Source organism: Onychostruthus taczanowskii, unplaced genomic scaffold (genome assembly GCF_017590055.1).
Source record: "Onychostruthus taczanowskii isolate IOZ18803 unplaced genomic scaffold, ASM1759005v1 scaffold3, whole genome shotgun sequence".
Lineage (NCBI taxonomy): Eukaryota > Metazoa > Chordata > Aves > Passeriformes > Passeridae > Onychostruthus > Onychostruthus taczanowskii.
In genome coordinates, this window is record NW_024500349.1 from 13,632,242 (window position 1) to 13,654,630 (window position 22,389).

Genomic DNA, 22,389 nt, shown 5'->3' on the forward strand with positions numbered 1-22,389 from the left:
ACCCAAACCATTCTATGATTCTATGGCTGTATGTGTTTATGAAATTAAGACAGTTCAGGCACTTTTCAGTAGGAAGTAAGAAAACATATAGTCATAAAAATCTTATACTTTTCAGAGAAAGTAAAATGAGCTACCAGATAAAAGTATAAACTGAAAAACAGCATTAATATATTGTGCTAAAAATAAATTATACTACCAGGGCACAATTTCTTAGCATTCTTTGAAGAAATGCTTTTGTACTTTTGAGATATTTTGGACTGATACAAAATTTTACACTGCTTTGTGTAAGGGCTAGGTATAGCTGACATTTGCAATACTTTCCATCTGGTTCTTTCTACATAACCAGGAGGTCTAAGTCTATAAATATTTCCCATTATATAAACTATCCTTTCTATAAACTTAATGGCTCTGGAGTATTTATATAATCCAGTTAGTTTCCTAATATGGCCAACTTTCAGTTCTCCCCAGTTACATCATGCTTCCTTATTACACCCATATGTCTTCAGTGCTGTGTCATACGATCCCTGCCATTTGTGTGGAAAAAGCTGATAGCTGCCCTCAGTTTATGTCCACTTCCAGTTTCACCTTTCCATCTTTGAACTTAACATTGAGTATTTTAAACTTTTACAACAGTTCCTGCTAATTTTCCATTTCTGAGAAGTATTTATCTTTTTCTACCTCCGTCATTCCGCTAAAACACTATTTCCATTTGTTTTATGAGCAGATCTGGCATGCTTCCCCACGTCCTGCTCAGCATGAGTCTGCTGTGCAGCACTGCTTTTGCCCGTGTCTGCCCAAAATAATGCTGGTGACAATCCTACAGCAGCCAGAGCCTTCTGAGCCCTGGTGCTCCTCTGCAGAGCTGACAGTGTACCTGGTGCATGAATATATGCCTGACATTGCACTGCTCCTTGTGCAAAAGGGAGGTTTTGTTGGATTTTAGTGACCCTAAACATACTCTTTGGCCACTTTCCCACCCTGACACAGAGCACACTTCCAACTATCATGCAGAGTTTCAGAATATGAATTTGCAAAAGGAGAAATAAACCTATTTGATTCCAGGTAGTATTACACTTAGTGTGGATGCTGACAGAAATTTGGGAGTAAAATCTGAAGCATCACTCCTGACATGTAACCAACTTACTCAGAGAATTCTTTAGCAGCAAGAACAAAATTACAGGATGTTGCATGGCCTATAGAACTGAATTCCAAAGATTAGCTAGAAATCTAGAATCTACACAACACACATATTCAAATAGATTGTCTTTTGAACAGTTGAATACCTGCAATATTCAGGACAAACCTCACCCTTAGACAGATGTAAAAATCAGTAATATAAAAGTTAGTAAAGTAAGATATAAAAATTTATAAGAATTTACATATGCAAACTATGGGTTTAGGACTTCTGCTAACCTAGGGATCTCACACATCATGATCAAAGCTGTCAGACAAAATCATAAAAACTGCAAGTTGTCTGGAAGGTAATGGAAAGGGAAATTAGCAACATTCTGAAATAATGCAAATGTAGCTAACAAAAACTCATAGGTGCAAAAAGTTTGCAATCAGGACACATGTAAATGTGTAATTCTCTATCACCCAGAGCTGAGTAAAATATGCCACTTAGACTGTGGCAACAATTCTATTATAGTTGTGTAGAAGGTAACTTGTTATCCCAGACACATCTGAACTGAGAGAGGATCAAAATTCATCTTCTGGAAATGCTGCAGACTGATGCAGTGGGTGGCAACAGTTCTCCACTGTAATAAGAGGATACTTCAATGAGAGGATTTAGCAGTTAATAATGTTCAGAACCTTTATTATCTGGAGCAAATAAGGAAGTAGGAGATTCTGTGTTGTCTGAAACGTGTGAGGAGTGAGATTTTCCCATCATGAGATGATGATTTCACTTTCATTATTTGAAAGTTACAGTGGTCCCTAAAGAACTTAATTACCAAATTGCTAACTGCCTAGAATTATACTGGATTTATTTAAATAGTCTACCCTACACTTTGGTTTCTCAGGTTTGCACTCTTTTCTTTAAATACCACAAAACTAGCATGTGTGTGAATTATTTTGGTGGGTCAGGATTACACGGGGTCTGGACCTCTAAACCATATCAGGAAGGCTTTTCCAGATCCTCTGGCCATATCAAACAGTATATTTGTATTGCCTCCTGGATTCCCTTGAAAAAGTGAAGTAAGCTGCAAAAACTTTAGAAAGGTGTCAAAATTTCACTCTTAATGTAAATTATTATTGAACTGATCATAACATGGCCCAAAGTAAATAGACATTAATAGAATATGTCTAGACAAAAAACTATGTAAAGGCAAAATGGCCAAGCAGAATACTACATTCAATTTATTTTTTTTAAGAGGAGAATTATTTATGCTTTGGGCAAAGGGATATGGAACATGCCTGGAGAAAAGCAAAAAATTACAGAGAATATTGTTTGGTCTGTATGTTTGAGAAATTTGGAACACAGAAGTGTCAGAAAGGAACCACCACGTCGCAGTTCACCTCCCCTCTGACTGCATGGCAAAGCTGCTGTCAACAATGGAAAATTGGAGGTAGGTGGTGTGCTTGAGAAAAAATTTTATTTTTTTATAACTATGCAGTCAATTCAGCATGTCAGCACTGTGGTTTTTTTCTTATATTTCTACATTTCAGGTGTGTATCACAAAGTAAAAAAAGAATTAAAAATGATATCTCATGTACTGTGGCACAGTCTCTGTGAAGTTATGAGATCATTCTTATCTATGTTAATATTTATGCTGTTGCTCTCTAATTTATTTTTTTTTTAGGAATTTACAATGTCAACTTTTTGGAGCTTGGTGAAGATTTGTGTTAGGTGTGAAATATTACATTGGGAATGACAGAGAATGCTTTAGTCCCAAATGAAAAGGAAACACACATATTGACACATTGAGACCAATGGAAGGACACTACACTGAGCAGTTTTCCACAAATAGTATTTATAGACAACATTGCAATAGAGATGATGGAAAAAAGGCTTCAGATTAAAGCACCCAACTGTTTCGGGTTTTCCAGTGTCACTCTCCCATTTATGTGCAACACTCTAAAACCAGCACTCTTGGCAGATATTTCTGAGGTTCAGCATTCAATGACTATTCCATCATAAATAGTACAGACATTAATGGAAAGATTTTTGAAGATATTTGTGAGACAGATTTCCCACCCTCCTCACATAGCAGGGGCATTGTTTTCATTTCTGACAGATTAACCTCAGGCCAGAATTTCCAATATGTTGACAGTGTTTATGACTGGATCATTTATTTTAGCTAAAATGTCTCCAAATCAAATAAAAATACCAGTCTACACCTCAAAACCTAACCTAAGATCAGCCTTAGGCTGACAAATTACATTACTTCATTCTTTTTGAGGAATCTACTGTTATTAAGTGGTGGTTTGAAGTGCCTTAGTGCTGTTATGCAGCAGAAAATCACACTCGTTTTTGTTATCTTACTATTCAGGCTAGTTTGGTCCCAGTTCAAGGGGACATTTCAGTCTTAATTTCAGTGCAGTCTGGATGTTGATCTTTAAAAAGTAGATGCAAACCTTTAAATATATGAAGGCAACTGCTGGTTTTAACTCTAAACTCTGAACTTTTTCTCCTCTCACCAATGAATCCTGCCAGTGTGTGACAGCAGGGCACTGCTGGCTTTCTTTCTATGTCTGCAATTCCTGAAGTTTGCTAACTGAAACAGGTGAAAGGAAGGCAAAGAAAGGGCTGGGAGGTTCATTCTGCTGCAGTTGTTAAATGTTAATTTCAAAATGGTAATGCAAAACTCCTTTTGGTGGTAATGCATTTGGGAAAACCATAACTTAAAAAGAAATGCAGTAAAATCAAGTTCATAGAATCATTTAGGTTGGAAAAGACCTCCAAGATTATCAAGCCCAATCTTTGACCAAACACCACCATATCAATTAAACCACACCATTAAGTGCCACGTCAAGTTGTTTTTTGAGCTCTGCTAGGGGTGGTGACTCCACGCTTTGCTGAGCAGCCCATTCAGATACTTGAGAACCCTTTGGGTGAAAACATTCTTCCTGAGATTGATTACTTCCTTCTCCTGTTGTCTGCTATAATCAGGAATTAATTCAGTAATTCACCCTGTGTTCTATTTCATGCAGTTTAATCTATAATTTCTTAATAGTTCCCAATATTGTTATAATATACAGTTTTATGTATTGACATATGGAGAGAAGAAAAAATTAACTAGGCTCATTTTCTTTAAATACATATTTCCTACTTTGTGAATTCAGACTTGGGTTTTAGCTGAAGTTGCAATATATATAGGAAGTATGAGAATGAATATAGGGAACAAAGAGATCTCACTATATACTATGAACTGTAAAAGGTAGAATCTTCACCTAACTGTAAAAGGTAGGATTAATGTATGTAATACAGATAAAATTAGGCACACTTAATTTATCTCTGAAATATTTTTAATGGAATTAAAATTACCCATTACAGTATAGATTCATTCTACTATTCCCTTTGAAGGAGTACAAATAGAACAATTATATTCTCGGTTGTTTCAGTACACCCAGACAATTAAAGGAGTGTCTTTTAAATAAGCAGATGTATTTCACTCTTCAGCTTAGAAATTTCTTCACTGTCCATAAGCTATTGTTAGTGTCACATGGCTATATCTATGGGAATTAAAGAATCAGTATTTTACTTAATTAGCTTTATTTATTTACTTAATTAACTTTACATAGCCAGCAACTCTCAATATTTGTATTCTCAGACAGCTTAATTTCACAATCATTCTACTATTTTGTGAGCCAGAACTTAAAAAATAAATGCAGTTGATGAAGATTGTCTGGATTAAAATGCAAAATTGGTACTGGAATAAAAGATTAACCTTAGATCAAATATGAAGTGATTAAATCATTATATCCTTGAATGTGTTTCTTGCTGAAATCCAGAAATTTGCTAGAATCTAGTCATTCCTTGGATTCCTACTTCTTCTGCAGCTTAAATTAATTGATAATTAATTAATTGATACATGTCTTATTTGCTGGCACCTGAAGGCATATTTAACAGGCATTAGTCTATTACTTGAAGACCTGTAAGAGACCAGGGTCTCTGGGGAAACTGCTTAGGAGATACTCTGTACAGCTTTCTCTGTTTCCTTGGCCAGCTCCATTGCTGACAGCATTTCTCCAATCACATTTGTAGGAGTCAGGAGAAATCTTAAGTTCACAGGGGTTGCACTGGTGTGTAAATCACACAATCAACAAGAACATCTGTCCCTCCATGGTCTCGTGGACAGGACAGCCTCAGCACTTTTGGGACAATGCTGTGGTTCAGAGTGGTGCAGCCAGAGGCAGGTTTTGTGCTGAGCAGATGCACAGGCAGAGCATTTTATTCTCCCCACTAAATCTCTGACATACAGAGATAGTTCGAGTTCAAAGCCCTGCACAGAGGAAATGGAGTTGGTGTTTTGGTTGATAATGTCCTTCCCCACTTTGCATTTCCCACTTAGGGAAAAGTTGTTAGGAAAGCCTAGCTAATAAATTTTATTTTCAGATCCAGGTTACCTATGCTCCTGTGACCAATTTAACACCAAACACCTTGTAGTTTCATGTGTATTATGCAATGATGCTGTCTTGCTTTTATGAAAGATAGGGGTTTTTCTATGCACTGTTGATTTGGAAAAATGTGCTTGGTCTTGCTTTTATGTTGTGGAGCATATGGGACACATAAAAAATGAAAGTTTACTTTATGTTAACTATTTCACATCCCTTTCCTAATTCATTCTAAATCAAGGTTAGAACTCCCCCAAAAGTTAAGTCCTGGGCCAAATGAGAAATGACAAGGACAGTTGAGGTTAAACAGTGCTTTACAGGTATGAATATTAAGCTTGTATATATTTTTTACAGTATTTTACTCAAGTCTATCTCTAAGGAGCAGCTCTGAATCTTTTCAAGTATTATTATTTCAGTTCAGTATTTCTATTTAAACATTTATTTAAAAGTCTACAACTCAATGTGATCTTCACAACACAACATAAACCCACCACTTCAGAAGAAAAGAAAGACTAAATAGTTCTATTTGTTCTTCTGATTCTTTGTGAATACTAATGTTCACAATCACAGATTAAATTAATGTCAGTTGCCTCAGTCACACTTGATAAATGAATCATAAAAGATTCATCTTGATATGGTAAGTTGTCCTTGACAGCAAATTAAAATCTTAATAATTGTCCTATTCAGAAAACACATGCAAACATACTCTTCATTCCTAGAAATCATGGCCAGAATGTCGATTCATTGTGGTTTTTTGTTTAATGAAAGCTGACTATGATTATGTGTTATTTCTTAAAAGACCTGCTATGGTACAACAGGGATTTTAAACCTTAAAGGAAAATATTTTTGCTACTGCCTTAGCATTTTAGTAGGGACAACCCAATAATACACTGAAAGTGAAAGAAAAAGACGATGAAATGCAATAATTTTATTTTTAGATTGTGTTTGAATGATTTTTTTTTTCTCAAAGGCACCTTTTATTTTTGTGGCTTTTGCTGTTAAAGAGAAGTTCACATCCTCCTCTTGAACTAAAAATTGGATTTTGTACCCCTTTAAAGACAAAAGGAATTTGGTATTGGTAAATGGGAGGAGCAGTTCTCACTACTCAAACCTAGTTAGCTCATGTCTGTGCACTACTGGGGAGAAGGGAGGAATAGGAAAAGAAAATTACATCTTTCATTTACTTTGGAAGATGAGTAAATAAACAGCCAGGACTGTATATGATGTCAGACAGAGTGCTTGGATTGATTTCCATAAGTTATATGTATAAAGGAGTGAGTTCAACATGGTGAATCATAACATATAAATTTAGAAGCCATAAATAAACTCTTGCTGTTTCACAGCAAAAATTTATGCAATATATATGACAATATAGATATACAATTATAACAATATAACATTTAAATATATTTTATATGTATATAATATATATAAAATATATATATATATATATATGTAACTTTTTTTCCAATGAAATACAATTATAATTCTACCTGTAAATATTTTGAAATTCAGAGTTGATTTCAATAGCTGTAAAGATAACTTCTCTATTTACCTTGTCCAGTACATGGACATTGTACAATTTAACACAAGATGAAATTCCTTGGTAAAAAGCTTGCTGTATTTTGGCAACAGCAGGCATTTGAGCAGCTTTCTGTTGTTGCAGAACTCCTTCATCTGTCATCCAGTCATTATATTTCAAGAGCTAATTCAGAGCTTTTAGGCTGCATAGCACTAATGTCCACACAGTACTACATACAGAATCTTTAATTATGCAGTGCAAGTCTGCAGATTCAGTAGTGCTTATGAATTTCTACAGAAAATAATTACGGCACATGTGCAGACTTCCCTTTTCTACACAAAATAATCCTAGACTTTTTAATTCATTTTGTCAAAAAAACTAGCTCACATTCTGGACTAACGATCTGTAAAATTTAATTTGTAGTGTAAAATAACACTAGAGATGAGATCTTTTAAAATCTTTGTAGAAGAGTTACTGGTGTGTGTTTCTATCACACTATCTGTGCTTGGTAAAGGAGCCAGTGACAGTCCTTTTTAGTGACAGAGCAGCAGCTGAGCAAGTACAGCAGCTGAACAGACAAGGTCATCCAAAAACCCCAATATATCATGGAATAGGCAACGTTGTTCAGACTCAGCAGCGTTGCCACACTTAAAGCAATGTAATGAAAAATAACAAGGTTTTGTTAAAATAGCAGAATGACAATTTGTTGCTCTCCTCAGCTGAGTTTGGAGAAACTGTAAGTCTTAGAAGATATAAAGCATAAAGATGTATATATGTGAAGCTTTTGTTTCCATAAGGCCTTCCTGGTTCAGCTCAAGAAAGATGATCTCTTGCTCTTGGGCAGCTGTACCTCTATAACCTTTTTTATATTCACCACAAATCTTCTGAATACAATCCCAGACACAGAATGATCTATTTCTTCATGGCATTCTTTGGATTTAATTATAGCTTTGAGTCCTGTGTGAAGGATAGTGAATGAAATGCCAACTCTCTGATGTGCTTCAATAAAGCTGCCTATAATCATTGAGGCAGAGAAAGATGGGAATTAAAAACAAGGTATTAACTACGATAAATAAGTGCTTTTAATAGCACTATTAACTGTTAGTGTCTATCAATACTAAGAGTACTTTCAAGGTGCCAGATTGTATCCTTTTTGAGACTTTATGGTTATTCTGTCTGAACTTTAGTTTTCCGTTTTTGAGCTGTCTGCCTTTATGTCAACAGAAGAAAATATAATGCATAGGTAAAGGCTAATTAATTTGGCAAATTTTAGAAAGCATCTTTAAAATGAGATGAACTGTGTCTTATACTCCACTGATTATATTGACTATATCTCTGTTGACAGTGGAGGCGAGCTATTTTATAGACTTCTCTATTTAGGCTGATTAATCACATTTATATATCAAGCTGAACTGTACACTTGGTAAGGTGCACATCTTCACATAGAGATTTACAAGCACAGTAGCTGATCCCTGGGGTTTATAGTTTTATGACTTGACTGTGGGACCCAGCTTTCTCTTCCTGAATTCACTCATCAACAGATTCCAGCTTGTGAAGCAAACAAAGCTGAAGTTTTACAGGCAGTGGCTTTGTGCAGCTTGTCAGCCCTCTGAGGGGATGGGGCACAGAAGGAATGCCCATGCCAGCAGGTGGGTATCAAAGCAGTCACACAAGGAGCTGAAATTCCAACGCGTGGGCAATTCCTACTGTGATGTAACTGTTGGTTTAGATCAGAGATTGAAAATTGCTACTCTAACGCAAGCTATTGATAAAGTAACAAGAAAAAAAATTTGTTTTGCCAAATCTTAGAGGCTGAGAGGACAAAAAAAAAAAAAAATCACAAATATTTGCGAATCTTTCAAAACTCATAAAACTCTGTTCGCAAAAAAAGCAGACATAATTTATTCACACAATAATATTCAATGTTTAATGGAACTCTTTCTAATTTTACCTGTAAAAATAATAGAATTTCAAAATCAGAAGTCGGTTCTGTGAATTTCATCCTAGTCTGAAAAAGGCTGCTTTCTTCTAACCCTTTCTTCTACAGCATAATCGGGCTATTACTTGTCTTGTTTTCCTCTTGAACTTTGGACAGGATAATACAATCATCTTCAGGCATAATTTATGCAGGACAGCATCTGTCAGGAAAGCATAAATTCTTTCTTTATTAAAAAGAGAAAAAAAAGGTATTATCTTCAAGTGTTTTGGTTGTGAAGTGTTCAAGGCATGTGCACTTCAGAGTCTTGCAAAATAGGTTTCCTTCTTCAGTGCATGTTGTGCATTTGCATGGTGATGAAAACACTTCATTTTTGACCGAGGCACACTGAGGTCCTATGGAGAGGAAACAGGCTGTGACTTTAATGGGCACACCTTTGGTTTAAGGGAGAAAACTTTCCTTTTGAATTTCATCAGCTATCATCAGCTATATCTGCAAGCATTTCTAGGGCTGGAAATCTGATCTTAATGGAAAGTGCTGGCAGCCTTGGTGTGTTTTGTTGCTAACGTGCTGTCTGCCTTCCCCTGGCAAGAAATCCTGGGATCAGTAACTGACAGTTACCCATTGCCTGTGCTGACTAATATTTCCTGAGCTGTGCTCTGCAGCCTGCTCTCTATGATTAATTGACCACATAAACTCATATTTGTTAATGGGTTCGTAGTATTTTCCTTAGTCAGTTGGCTAAACAAATAGTTCATATCTTTGGAGGCAAGGATACACTTTATTGCTTCCACATATGGCTCTAAAAGGATGTGATACAGAGGAACAAAATGTGCCTAAGCCAACAGGAAACTTTAAAAAAGAAACATGTACAAAGGCTCTAAAAAAATTGTTTTTCTTCTCACTCAGTTTCTTGCATTATTCACTCCAGAAAATCAGGCAAGCGATTTAAACAGTGAAAGGGAGGAGTACAGATAGCAGAAGAAAATTCAATAGTATAAAATATTAAGATTGTATAGACTAATCTGTGATGTTTTGAATTTTGACCATAATCAAAGAGAATTGTTTGGGATATGGTTAAGCTATTAAGGAGAAGACAAAGTACTTCATAGTTTAGGCAATGAGTCATGAAAAGTCCATGTTTGCAAACACTGCTGCTCTTCTGCAAAAATAAAAATCTAAATTCTGCACTATGGACAGGTTAACACTAAGTTCATTTGGCCAAAATGCCTTCATTTGACTTACTTGATCACAAAGGATGCTCTGTGCACGCATTTTTCTTTTATGAGTAATAATTTAGCATCTTCAAGCATTTCTCCACCTATTTGTACCCCACAAATATCCTCCCTCCCCAGTAGCATTCTGTGCTTCCCTGAGGGACAGAGGCAACTGATGTTTGGGGAGCCTCTGAGTGTGTGAGAAAGATTACAAAGGAAATAGATTTCCTGATTTTTTTTTTTCTTTAAGTTTTTAAATAAATATATCTTCTGTAATAGTTTTCTCCTAGGGAAAAAAAAATAAAATCATTTCCTAATTGTCTTTGACTTAAAACCAGAAGCAGGAGTAGAAGGCTTTGACTTTTTTCTTTGTGGCAGATCTGGCTGAGCACTGATGACAGCAAAGGGAAGGCACCCAGGAAAATATACTGGGTAGAAAACTTGAATTATATCATGCCTACACTGTCAGACAAATTTATTCATGGCCTCATAAATGCAGGCCACTGAGGGGAAATCAGAAGAATGGAGCCAGCTAAATAGCGTGTTTGTGTCATTGTCAAATGGGGTGTCCATGGAGTTGAAATCTGGGCACTATTCTGGAGTAATTAGCACAGAAGAATCCTGTTTTATTTTTATTTTCTTCAGGATGGGAGGGTAGATTTTCTCCATGCATGATTTTCAGAGCTGTTAGCTGAGTCACTGGGGTTTGGTGCAGTGCCAAAGATCCTGGCTTTGATTAGTTCTTCAATTCTGAATCCCAGTACTTGAGCTATTCTGATATATTTTGTTTGTTAATAGCTCCTATCTGTTAAGTGAATGCTGTGCTATCCAGTATTACAATTTTAAAATTTTAGTTTAAAAAACAATTGTCATACTTTGTTTCTGATCAACCAAGATGCCAAAATAGTTTTCTTTGTAATTCTGACTCATTATAGCCTGATTCAGATGGAAAAAATTGCTGCAATTTATGACAGCCAAGATTTAAACAAATAGTGCCTTTACTAGCATCACGTTCTTAATATCAGTGTTGAACTTTTTTCACTTTTTTCCCTTTTTTCCCTGAATTCCTGTGCTAAATCCAGATCAACCTTTTGTGGGGGATTACATGTGAAAGACCTTCTGATCTGATTCTGCTTTTATGGGTGAGAGAGCAGGGTCACTGGAGAGGCAAACAGGAGTCCACTAGGCTCTAGTATGTTCTGGGTACAGCTACACCACTTAGATATCCTTATATTTAGAAAGGGCTTGTGACCAAGCCTACATGCTTGGTGCTCTTCCAAGCTTAGATGAAACAGGCAGGTTTCATCATGAGCTGAGGAAATAGTGTCAAGTGTCAAAACTCTGATGGGAAAAATAGATAAGTTAAAATTTGTGTAACAAATTTAAAAAAATATTTTATATTTTAAATAAAGTTATTATATGATATAATAACAATAAGTTCAGAAATGAAAGGAAAATCTTCCTCTTCAAAATTCTTTTGGAATGGAGTGTTACATTGTATAAAATTTCTCTATTCCTCAGACACAAAAGAACAGTAATATTGACCCACATTAGGAAATGATTTAAAGAAAATTTTCAATGAATGTGAATAGAGCACTATTCTATGAAAATTTTCAAAACCTAACACAGACTTGCTGAGCAGCTTATAAAACACTCAGAATATTCTTTTCTTATCCTGGGAGGAACATCCAAAATAAATTTTAATTCACATGGAGAGCTTCTTGCATCAGCTCAGTCATAAAATATTTCATAAGCACTACACCAATATTCCTTTGACTCTTAAATCAGAGAAGATCCTACCCCAAAAGTTCTTACAATGTTTACAAATGTCCATGATGTATATTTGACTCTCTTGGTAGTTACTGTCAGAACCACCAGCAAAACCTCCACAAAAAGATGGACACAAAATATATTTTTAGAAACATCTTCGGGCAAATTTGTAAATGTCAGTTTCTTAACATCTGAGAGGAAGAAGAACCAAATGGAAAACATTTTGTTATTTCCTCATAAAAATGCACGTTAGCAGCAGAAGGTACCAGAATCATGAACCTTAAAATGACAGTATCAAGCCATGCCTAAAATAACAAATTTCTTTATCTGTCACAATCAGAAAATGCACTGGATAAAGAGAATAGGATACATGTGCAAGAACACTTTTCAAGTTTCATCACCTCTAAATGCAGCTAATGACCTTTGAGAAGTTAGTTGATTATAAATCTGGAATGGATGAATGTGTATGGAAAAGCAAGGGAGAAAATAGTTGTAGAGACCAGCTGTAGATTCAATTTTGTACATGTTTTTCAAAAATGCTGGTTTTATGGTCCAGTGGCAGCTTATTTCTTGAATGAAGCTCACATAATTGTCCCTTGTAAAACTATTCCTGCAGTTTGTTTGTTAACAGAGAACTCATAGGCACTGTTTACTCATATGGAAGCCAGGAATGCTCAGAGTTTGCAGAAATTATTAGACAGTAGTTAAAAAAGAATGGGCAAAAACATCAGTGACACTATTGCAAGAACTGTTCGTACCTTTTACAATAAGTTCTAATTGAAAATAATTTTCCCACTGATCAAAGTGCAAACAATAAACATCAAGAATTATGCCTTGCTACAACTTGGAGAACAGTTTTAGAAGCAGAGTTGGAAGAAAAAGGTTTTGCTACACCAATTATCTAAATCTCTATGCGGTCTTTTACAGGATAAAAGATTACTGGGATGGTTATATACAAACAGCTATACTGCCTTACAACAATTTTACATAACTGTTTTAAGTTATTAGAGAAGGAAATAAGCTATTAAGAGGAAACAAGTTACAAATATATTTCATACCCTGGTTTTCTTAAAGATATATATATTTATATATAAAGTGCTTACTGGAGAGACTACAGCATTTCAATTGTAGGCAAAATGTTCCCTGTATGTAATACCCAGCTTTAATAAATTTTGTGATGTTTATGTATTATTTGATCAGTTCTTAAAGATGAGCGCTGGAAAAAGAGGAGCATATATTGAAATATTATTTTCTATTCTTATCAAGCTATACTCTTTGAAATTGTTTGTCCTCCAGTCCAGTGGACTTGGGAAGCAAGTCTGAAAGAGACATAGTAAATTCCATATAACTATATTTTAGAGATAAACATGTCAAAAGGAATATGCCTATTTCTTGTGGCACAGAAATGCTGCTTGCTTTTTAATATATGACATCTCCTGCTCTGGCAGTTTCTGAAAAAGATTCTTAGTCCAAACTCACTCTGATGCAGCAGCTTTTAGATCCTAAGCTTACAATACAAAATATAGGCAGCTTTAAGGAAAACTGTGTTATTTATGAACTGCAAGTAATAGTTCAATAATTCAGGTCCATTAGTCATTTACTCATATCTACTTTAGGTCCATCCAAGCAGATTTATGAATACAGTTCATAACAAACAGTTGTCACTTTCCACTTCCTAAATCTGCCTAACATTTGTAAAAGTTGAAAAATGCAAGTATATGCACTGACGGGCTTGGAATCTTTATGTCTTTTACAAAAGTGTCAGAATTGCTAAAATGCATTTTCAAAGAAAATATCTGTAACAGGGAGCATTATCAGATACTCTGTTTTCAAAAAAAAAAAAAATCTTAAAGCTTTTAATTATAGAAAAAAATGGTAGAAGAGAAGTGGGGGCTCAATTTTTTTTTGTAGTGGTTTCTATTTGTTACAGCAAATGTTTCTAGGATGGTGTAAATTTATTGGCATTCCTAGAGCTTCTTGTGGTACTTACTGAATAAGGAAAAAATTTCAGAATCAAATTTGCTTGCATTGTGTTATTTTCACTTTCAACCATTCAGCATTTTTGAGAAGTTTGAGACTATCAGTCTGTAATTAGTGCAATGATAGTGATTAAAGGCAGTAACGATTAGCAAGGGTGACTTCTGGCCACTCAAGCAGTTAAAATGATCAATGGGTCTCCAATCTGAACATTGGTGTTTCAGTCGTTGATGCAGAATTCCAAATGTCTGGGTGCAGAATACAAAAGCAGCAAGATAACGTGGCTGGAAGGTATTACTGAAGCTGACATCATGTCTCTTAGAGCCAGACGTGCAGAGCAGCACTGTATCACACATGCCAGATCTGAAAAGTCTTTGGAAAGGTGCTGGTGTTCCACACTTGAGAGGAAACATATCCTGTTAATCATGGAATAATATTTCACGGGAAGGAAAAAAGACCCAGTGCTAATATTTGTACTAATATGGTTTTATCAGATTCCTCCAATTCTTGCCAGCACCAGCAAACAATTGTTCCCAGTAGCTGGAAGCTACACTCGGGTCCTGAGAATTCCCATCTCATAGCTTGCAGATACAGGAGGAGATCTATCTCAAATTTTGTTAGGTTTTACAATATATAGAACAAAAAACCTACCACCTGAAGAAAGAGCTCTGCAGGCTTCTAAAATGCTTCTCATTGCAAAGGCTGCCTAATATCTCTGTCTTTTCTTCTTTCCAGGGTCTGGGGGGTTTGGTACTCAGCTCAGAATTTAGAGCATACATTAAGCTTTATCAAGCAAATATGACAACTGCTGTTATATGAGTAATTTCCTAAATTATGATGCAGTCCTTCTGTATATCCTAAATTGTGATACAGAAGGACAGCCACTCTATTTCCTGTCCTGTGTAACACTGACCTAAGTATGAATTAACCAGGAAAAGAAAAAGACTGAAAGGAAGCAGAGAAATTCTAGACTGGGGTTACAGTCATTCATATAACCTGATGATCTGGGTTACAAAGGAAGTTTATAGTATTTCAGAGTCACTAAAAATCTTAAAATGCTTGTGATCATATAGAATCAGGAGAATCATCAAGACCTCTACATGGATTTATTATGCTTGCTTCATGATTCCTTTATAAACAAGTGTCATATATGGGTATTAGAATAGTTAATTTATATGCCAATTTTTATTAATTTCCCCACTGAAAATTGTGAGTAAAATGAAGAGAACCTTTAATGCAATAAACAAAACAGCATTTGATAGTTAACTTTGAAATAAAGCTAACATGGTATACAAATATCATACAAATAAAAGCTGAATTTTACCATTAAAATTCCACATTAATTTTACTTCTGACAGTTAATCTTGATTTCTGAAAAACTTCAGAACAATACTGCATTGGTACAAGTGCAGTTTTCATTCATTAATAACTCAGAAATTTTACTATTCCTCTTCACTATGTCAGCTGCCATTCTACTAGGATTAGTTGTAAAGAGAAGACCACTGGAGGAAGATGGCTTTTTTAATGAGTTATTAAGGTTAATATGATAAAAATAGATATTGCATTTCTTAAGGAACTCCTGGGAATGTGCCACAATCCAGGTCAACTTCTAGGTAGAAGGAAGATATGAAACAGCTTACAAAAAGAAATGTGGAGAAAGGACTAACATAAATGACATTATGGTGTGATAGCTATTGCATTGTTTCCTATGTGCTGCTAATCTATAATTTTATTTTATTTCATTTCATTTCATTTCATTTCATTTCATTTCATTTCATTTCATTCACTTATAAAGACCACAAAGACCTTCCAGTACTTCTGTTATTTTGTCACAGATTTTTCCATGCTTTTCTTCCCCCTATATCACCACTATTTATTACAGTGTACTGCAAAAAAAAAAAAAAAAAAAAAAAAAGGAAAAGAAAGAATTTAGTTATGTTTTTGATATATTTTCAAAAACACTCAACTGAACACAGAAACCTACTAGCAGTGAGGTACTTCTGAAGGGTTGGTTGATAGGACTGGATTTGATTTAAACACAGTGCTCATGGATGAGTGACAAGAATGGCTCCCCATGATTTTTATGATGGTTTTCTGGAAATCCTGGAAAGTGATTAGTAACCATAAAACTAGCTTGGACTGGTGAACTGCAAAATGAAGCCTGTTCTATAATCCTTTCCTTGCACCTCCTTATTCAGTTTGCTTTTAAATCAGTATGCAGAAAGTCAGTGTATAATAACAAATTGCCAAATCAGAAGTGGACTGATAAAATGAAAAAAAAAAGCCAGCAGGTGAGACAAAGAGATGTGTGCTTTAGGAGGGTTCTTTAAAGCTGCAACTACATTTGTGCAAAGTTGCTTACCAGGAGAAGTATTTTACTGCACCTCTGCTCTTCCTGCCTCGCAGCCACCAGCTGGCTCACAGCTGGGGGATGCGCTGCGGTGCAAAAGGTTTTGAGCGACGTTGGATGAAAACGTGTGCCAGCCTCATCGTAAAAGCTTATGTTAACCAACAGCCTCTCTGCTCTTTTTACAGAAGTGTCTGTTCTATGCCTCCTGTCTGGGAGCTGACAAGCAGCTCCTGATTGCCTGGCATCTGTTACTGGCATGAATGGACAGTGAAAACCCACTATCTAGCTCTGGTTTTAGAGAGGGTTGGCTCCTGCATTTATGGAGAGCAGCTCTGCTTCCAATAAAAAAATGATTTAGAAAAATTTACTATCTCAGATCTCTTATTCTGAGGATGGGCTGGCTGCTTTGAAAGGAAAATGTCTCCAAGAGTGATATGGCTCTCACAGTGGCTGTGAGGACTTGAATGCAAGATTTATGCTTAAATATCTAGACTGCAAATCCAGGCTAGTCTTGCAATACAGAGAAAGTACAAGGGAAATATATTTTCCCTTCTGAAAAACCAGTCATGCAGAGATGCTTGGGGTGGGGCTGTGGCTCAGTAAAGAAGAAGCCAGCAAAGGTAGGGGATGCTTGGCAGGATCCTCCACATTTGCTCACCCTGTCCTGTTCATGTTGAGCTGGGGCCAGAAACAGCGGTCAGCAGACCACTGGACCAAAGGCTTTTTTATTGCAGAAACAAGCCCTAAGGCATGCTGATCATGGCAACATCCACCTAAAAGTTGCTTTTTTGCATATGTAGGCACTTTTGGGCAAAATTGTGTCCAGTTTCTAACAGGGTGGCAAGCAATAAGGCAAAACCAAAGCTGCTGAAGAACCATATGAACTGTGAGAGTAACTTATCATTCTTGCCAATAGGATAACTTCAGAAATCAATGAAACCCCTTTGGCTGCCTTTGCTGCACATCCAGCAAGGCCAGCAAGTTCTCACCTCCCCTGCCTACTTTGGAGTGGCTAAAGTACTGAGTTGCTTAGTGCCAGCTGGATCTGCCATTGAATGTCCATAGTCTCTGACTAACTCAGTCAGGACTGCAAATAAAGCTTTGCATGGAAGAGTTGACCTGAAATCCTCTACTGCTGCTGTGTGAGGACACAGCAATTCACATACATGAATCATTGTTCAAAAGCAGTCCATATTCTTCTGTCCAATTCCTACGTTCACACACCAAAATGTGTGTGTGTATGTATTTATTAATTTGTTATAAACTGAGCAATGGTAAGGTTTAAGAGAGGGAAAGAAAAAGAAATAAAAGCATTTGCATTTTAAATTATTATCTGAGGAAATTCCAAAGTTGTGACAAATGGTTTCCAAACAAATGCTTATGGGAATGAGTATTACATTTTATAAAGCAATTACACTGCATGCCATAGTTCATGTCCAGGAGGGGACATTTTGAATGCATCTGAAGTAAGATTGGAATTAGTTATTAATGGCAGTATTATTACTTATTAGTGGCAATTATGTTTGTTGCTAAGGTGAGTAAAGTTCATGTCACAAATGGAGCTATATCTCCTGGAGCAAGACAGGCTGCTGCTATTTTTTTTCTGTTTGATGATCAGCGATAAACAGAACCCACCATGTTATCAGAGCTAAAGCTGAGGCACTAAAGGTTCTGGAGGAAGCAGAAAGCAGAGTTTTGCCACACTGAGAAATACTTAACTCCAACCTGCTTAAGAGATTTAGACCCCCCCCCAGCAAATTTAAATGAGGGTGATTATACCAGCATCACTGACTTTCAGTTGAACTTGATCTTCATGACACATAGCAATTCTATTTCCATACATTCAGTTATCAGGCAACTCACTCTGTGGGACAAAAGTATAATACAAGATTGTGCTATGAAATGCAAATTTCTGGACTTGTGGTATCTTCATTCTCAAATGAAAATCAGTCTCAAGGATGTTTCACCAGTAGGAGTCATATAGCAGTGCAGGAATTCTTGAACAGGACGAAATTACTGATAAAAAAAAATAAAAAAATAAGAATGTTAAAGCACAATACTTAAATTTCTCTGGACTTGTAAACAAAAAAACCCTGATTGCCTGTGTAGTCTTCTAAAAAAAGAGAAATAAATAAATGGAAACCGGCATGCTGGCAAGCTGAATGAGCTATTACCAGAAGATGGCAGTGATGTCTTTTTGCAGCTGTAGTCACCATGCTATTTACAAGAATAACCTAATTGCTGTACAGTTATATCATAGTAAAAAAGGGACATTGCTACAGTCAGAACAATTACCTCCTGGTATCTTTATCGGTATATCTAATGTAGTACAATTTCTTAGTAATTTTTAGTTCAGTTTTCTTTTATGTTTAGACTATGGTTGTTTTGGAAATCAGCCAAGATCTAACAACATGTATAATATTTTACTTGTAGCATTAGCAACAATTTGACACACCTTAAGTTCAATTATTTTTAGAAGAATCTATTTGGAGGCCATTTTCCCATCACTCACTAGATCTATGAAACCTTTATTTGCTTCAGCTTTTTGCTAATTTAAAGGTTCTTTGAAATAATAGCAGAAAATGTAGCAAGGGCAAATTTATTATAAACAAGAAAAACTATTTTATTGTATACACATCATAGCTATCTGTGTAAGTTCCAAGATGCTAGATGTGTTACATCTGAGGGGAATTCCCTAATCTCAGCAGAATTATCCTTCACTTGCAAAATGCCTGTAATTTCATGCAGCAATGAGAGCCTCACAGTATTTCTCTATCCTGGATGATGCAAGGAGCTATATAAAGAGAAAATCAGGGTTTCTGCTTTTAATTTCATAGGTCACAGAATTATACCATCCCAAACTAGACAAATGAGTGATTTGTGGAAGATATGTGATGCCTTTTGCCATAAAGCCTGTCACCCCTACACACTTCATTGTCTCATCAAAAATGAGTGTGTCTGCTACTGCTGGTGCTGCCATGATCCAAAAGCCATTCAGGTCAGAGGTGCTGCTGCTTATCAACAATTCAGCAACAATAATATCATCTGCCCATTGTATTTTTTTTAGAAAAATAAAGGCTTTTAATTTTAATTGTACCATGAGCTTAAACACTGTTATTGACAATAATATTGCCTTAAATGCTTTTTTTCTTTTCCAGTTGCAGATTCCCTAAGCTCCTTATTGCTATGTAAATGTGAAAAACTCAAACCTTAGCAATGGATTGGAACCACTGATTCTCCTAAAGTCCCCTAAGCAAACCGAACACTGAGCTGCCATGTCAAGCCTGTTAAGTCATTTGAAGGAATTTGGGAAGTCAGCACACTGGGGTAATTTCCTGGCAATTCATCTATAATGTCTACTGCCTGTTCCAATTTTTGACACATAGATATATTATACTCAACTGTGACCAGCCTGCATAAACCGTAAACTCTCTTGAAAATATAGAATGTGAAGAAGTAGGCTTTCTTAGTACTTTTAGAAAGGTAGATAAATCATATCAAACTTGAAATAACAGATGACCAGCTTTTGAATGGCTGAATGCCTGTGTATATTTTTACCTAAGAATGTAATGTAAAATATGTCAACAATGTAACTGGATTGATATTTTAAATTATTTCAGAGTGCTTGCCAAACGCCTAAGCACCTGAAGCAATCTTCAACACGTGACTCAGTTTCGTGTTTACCTGACACAAGCTTCACCCATTTATTTATAGAAAATTACTTAAGTTCTTTCTAAAGTGTGTTTGATTTTACTTAAATTTGCAGATCACTTGTGGAAGTCCCATTCCTGGAAGTCTTCAAGGCCGTGTTGGATGGGGTTTTGAACAACCTGGTCAAGTGGAAGGTGTTCCTCTCTGGCCATGGCATGGAACAAAATGATCTTTTAAAGCCCCTTCCAATCCAAACAAATCCTTGAATCTGTGATTCTATGAATTTAGCAGGTTGCTGGTGCATATTTTAAATTATGCCATTTTATGGAAAGGATAGATATGTCCAATAGATATATTGGTGGGGTTCGATAATAAAAGGGAATGGGAAGCTTTTAAAAGATCAAGGACATTTAATGCAGAGATGTGGATCAGCTGAAATTTAAAGTTCATTCAAAAGCCTACTCTGAAGGCTTTTGAATACATCCCAGTAGGAAATCTCTGAGCAGGACTTCAGGTCCTTGGCATGTGGAAATACTTTCTTTCTTATCATGTTGTAATGCTGAACTCCAGAACCCTTATATCTTTTTCCTTTCATTATAGTCTGAAGATGTGAAGTTCTGTTGGGCTCTTCATCACAGGCATAATTCATGTTTATGAAAAAGTTTTGATACACTATATTGTGAACTTAAGAAAAATCATTGTGGATATTTTGTTTTTAAAGGTGAACAGAATTGTTTGGTGGATGAAAGAAAGCTGGTTTAGAAAGATGTATTTGAAAAGAGAAACATTTCCTTTACAAATGGATTTCAGTCTTCCTCATCCTATTGAAACTAATATTTTTTACCATAATTAGGGTTTTTTCAGATTCCACTTCAAAATCTTTTTCTTCCATCACAGTACAATGAGTGAAACCACACAGATTGCCATCACAGCCCAAAGTCTGGTGATGAAATCTAAGGACTCTTAGAAAAAACTCTTTCCTTTTTATGCTCTAACTCCTTTAATTTTCCAACTATATACAAACTTTAGAATATTTCAATTGCTGGATAGAACAGATATTTTCTAGATTTTGAGGGGTTTTGTTTTTAATGTAAAAAAGAAAAAAGAAAAAGAAAAAAAAGTCAATATTTTACTGAACAAAAATTATCTATTTATATCCCTTCTCCACTGAGATAACCAGAACACCTCATTCTGGATAATTCTGTAATTTCTTTTCTTTTTTCTAAGCTCATACTAGTCTCCTTGCAACTGTCAGTAAGTGATGTAACTTAAATATTTTTGTTGTTACATATAAACTAAGATCAGATCAAAATACTCTCTGGTTAGGATTATTTATACCAATTTCTACTGTGACTTTGTCTATTAAAACAATCAAATGTAAAGTTCACCCTCTAATGACTCTCTAAAGAACTGGATTGTGCAGTAAATAAGAAATTGGCAGAGCAAAACATCTGAGCTGCAGGCTATAAAGGAAAAAGAAAAATAGAAAAGGTCTCTGATAAAAAGAAAAGGAGTGACTGAAGGATCATTTCTATATTTTGGAGACCTTTTGAAAAAGGGTGACCCTGGTAACTGGGCAGACAAAGAACACATTATTAGTGAGCATTAACTTCAGGACCGCAGCCAAGGGACAGATATTAGAAAATGAATAAAGCACTAAAAATCTCTTTCTACATCAAAACTCTGGAAATATAATGGCAAATTAATTAAGAGGAGCTGTGCAATCAGGTACTACGATCTTGTCAATTCACAAGCTAAGAAATGTTGTATGGGTCAACATTTGGATTCAAACCCCAGTGAGGAACAACCAGATCAACAAAGTCCAAGCTTCTTAGACTAAAGGCCAAACATATCATTCAATAGTATCAAAAAGCTGACATCCTCTTTTTGGACAGATTCCATTATATTTTCTTTAGGTAGCCTAAACACAGAGCAGAGATTTGAAAGCCTAAATTTTCTAGTGGAAATCCATGTGCACTGCAGGAAAAGAATTATTTCTTATAGTAAGAAAAGGTGTAAAGAAAGAATTACATTCAAAAGCTGAAAATGAGAAATTCTCAGTGGTGATTGAAAATTTCAAAGATCAACTGCAGGGCCTCAAAAGGTGGGAGAAGTTTTTCAACGTGAGACTGGTTTGCATTAAAAAACAGCTTAAAATACAAATAATTATAAAATTTAGATTTTGAAAGAAATAATTAGACAAGACAGAACTATGATGAATTATGTTTGATTAGAATTTCTCTCACTTAAATTAATCTCTAAAATCTTTGAACTTTTTTCTATGCTCATCAATTATCAATGGGAGTAGAAAGAAATGCTTCTAGAGGGAAAATCTGTTAGCATTGTTAGACATGTCTGTGGACCTATCTTCCAGATGTTCCCATTTCTCCACAGTGTTTTGAAGAAGCTT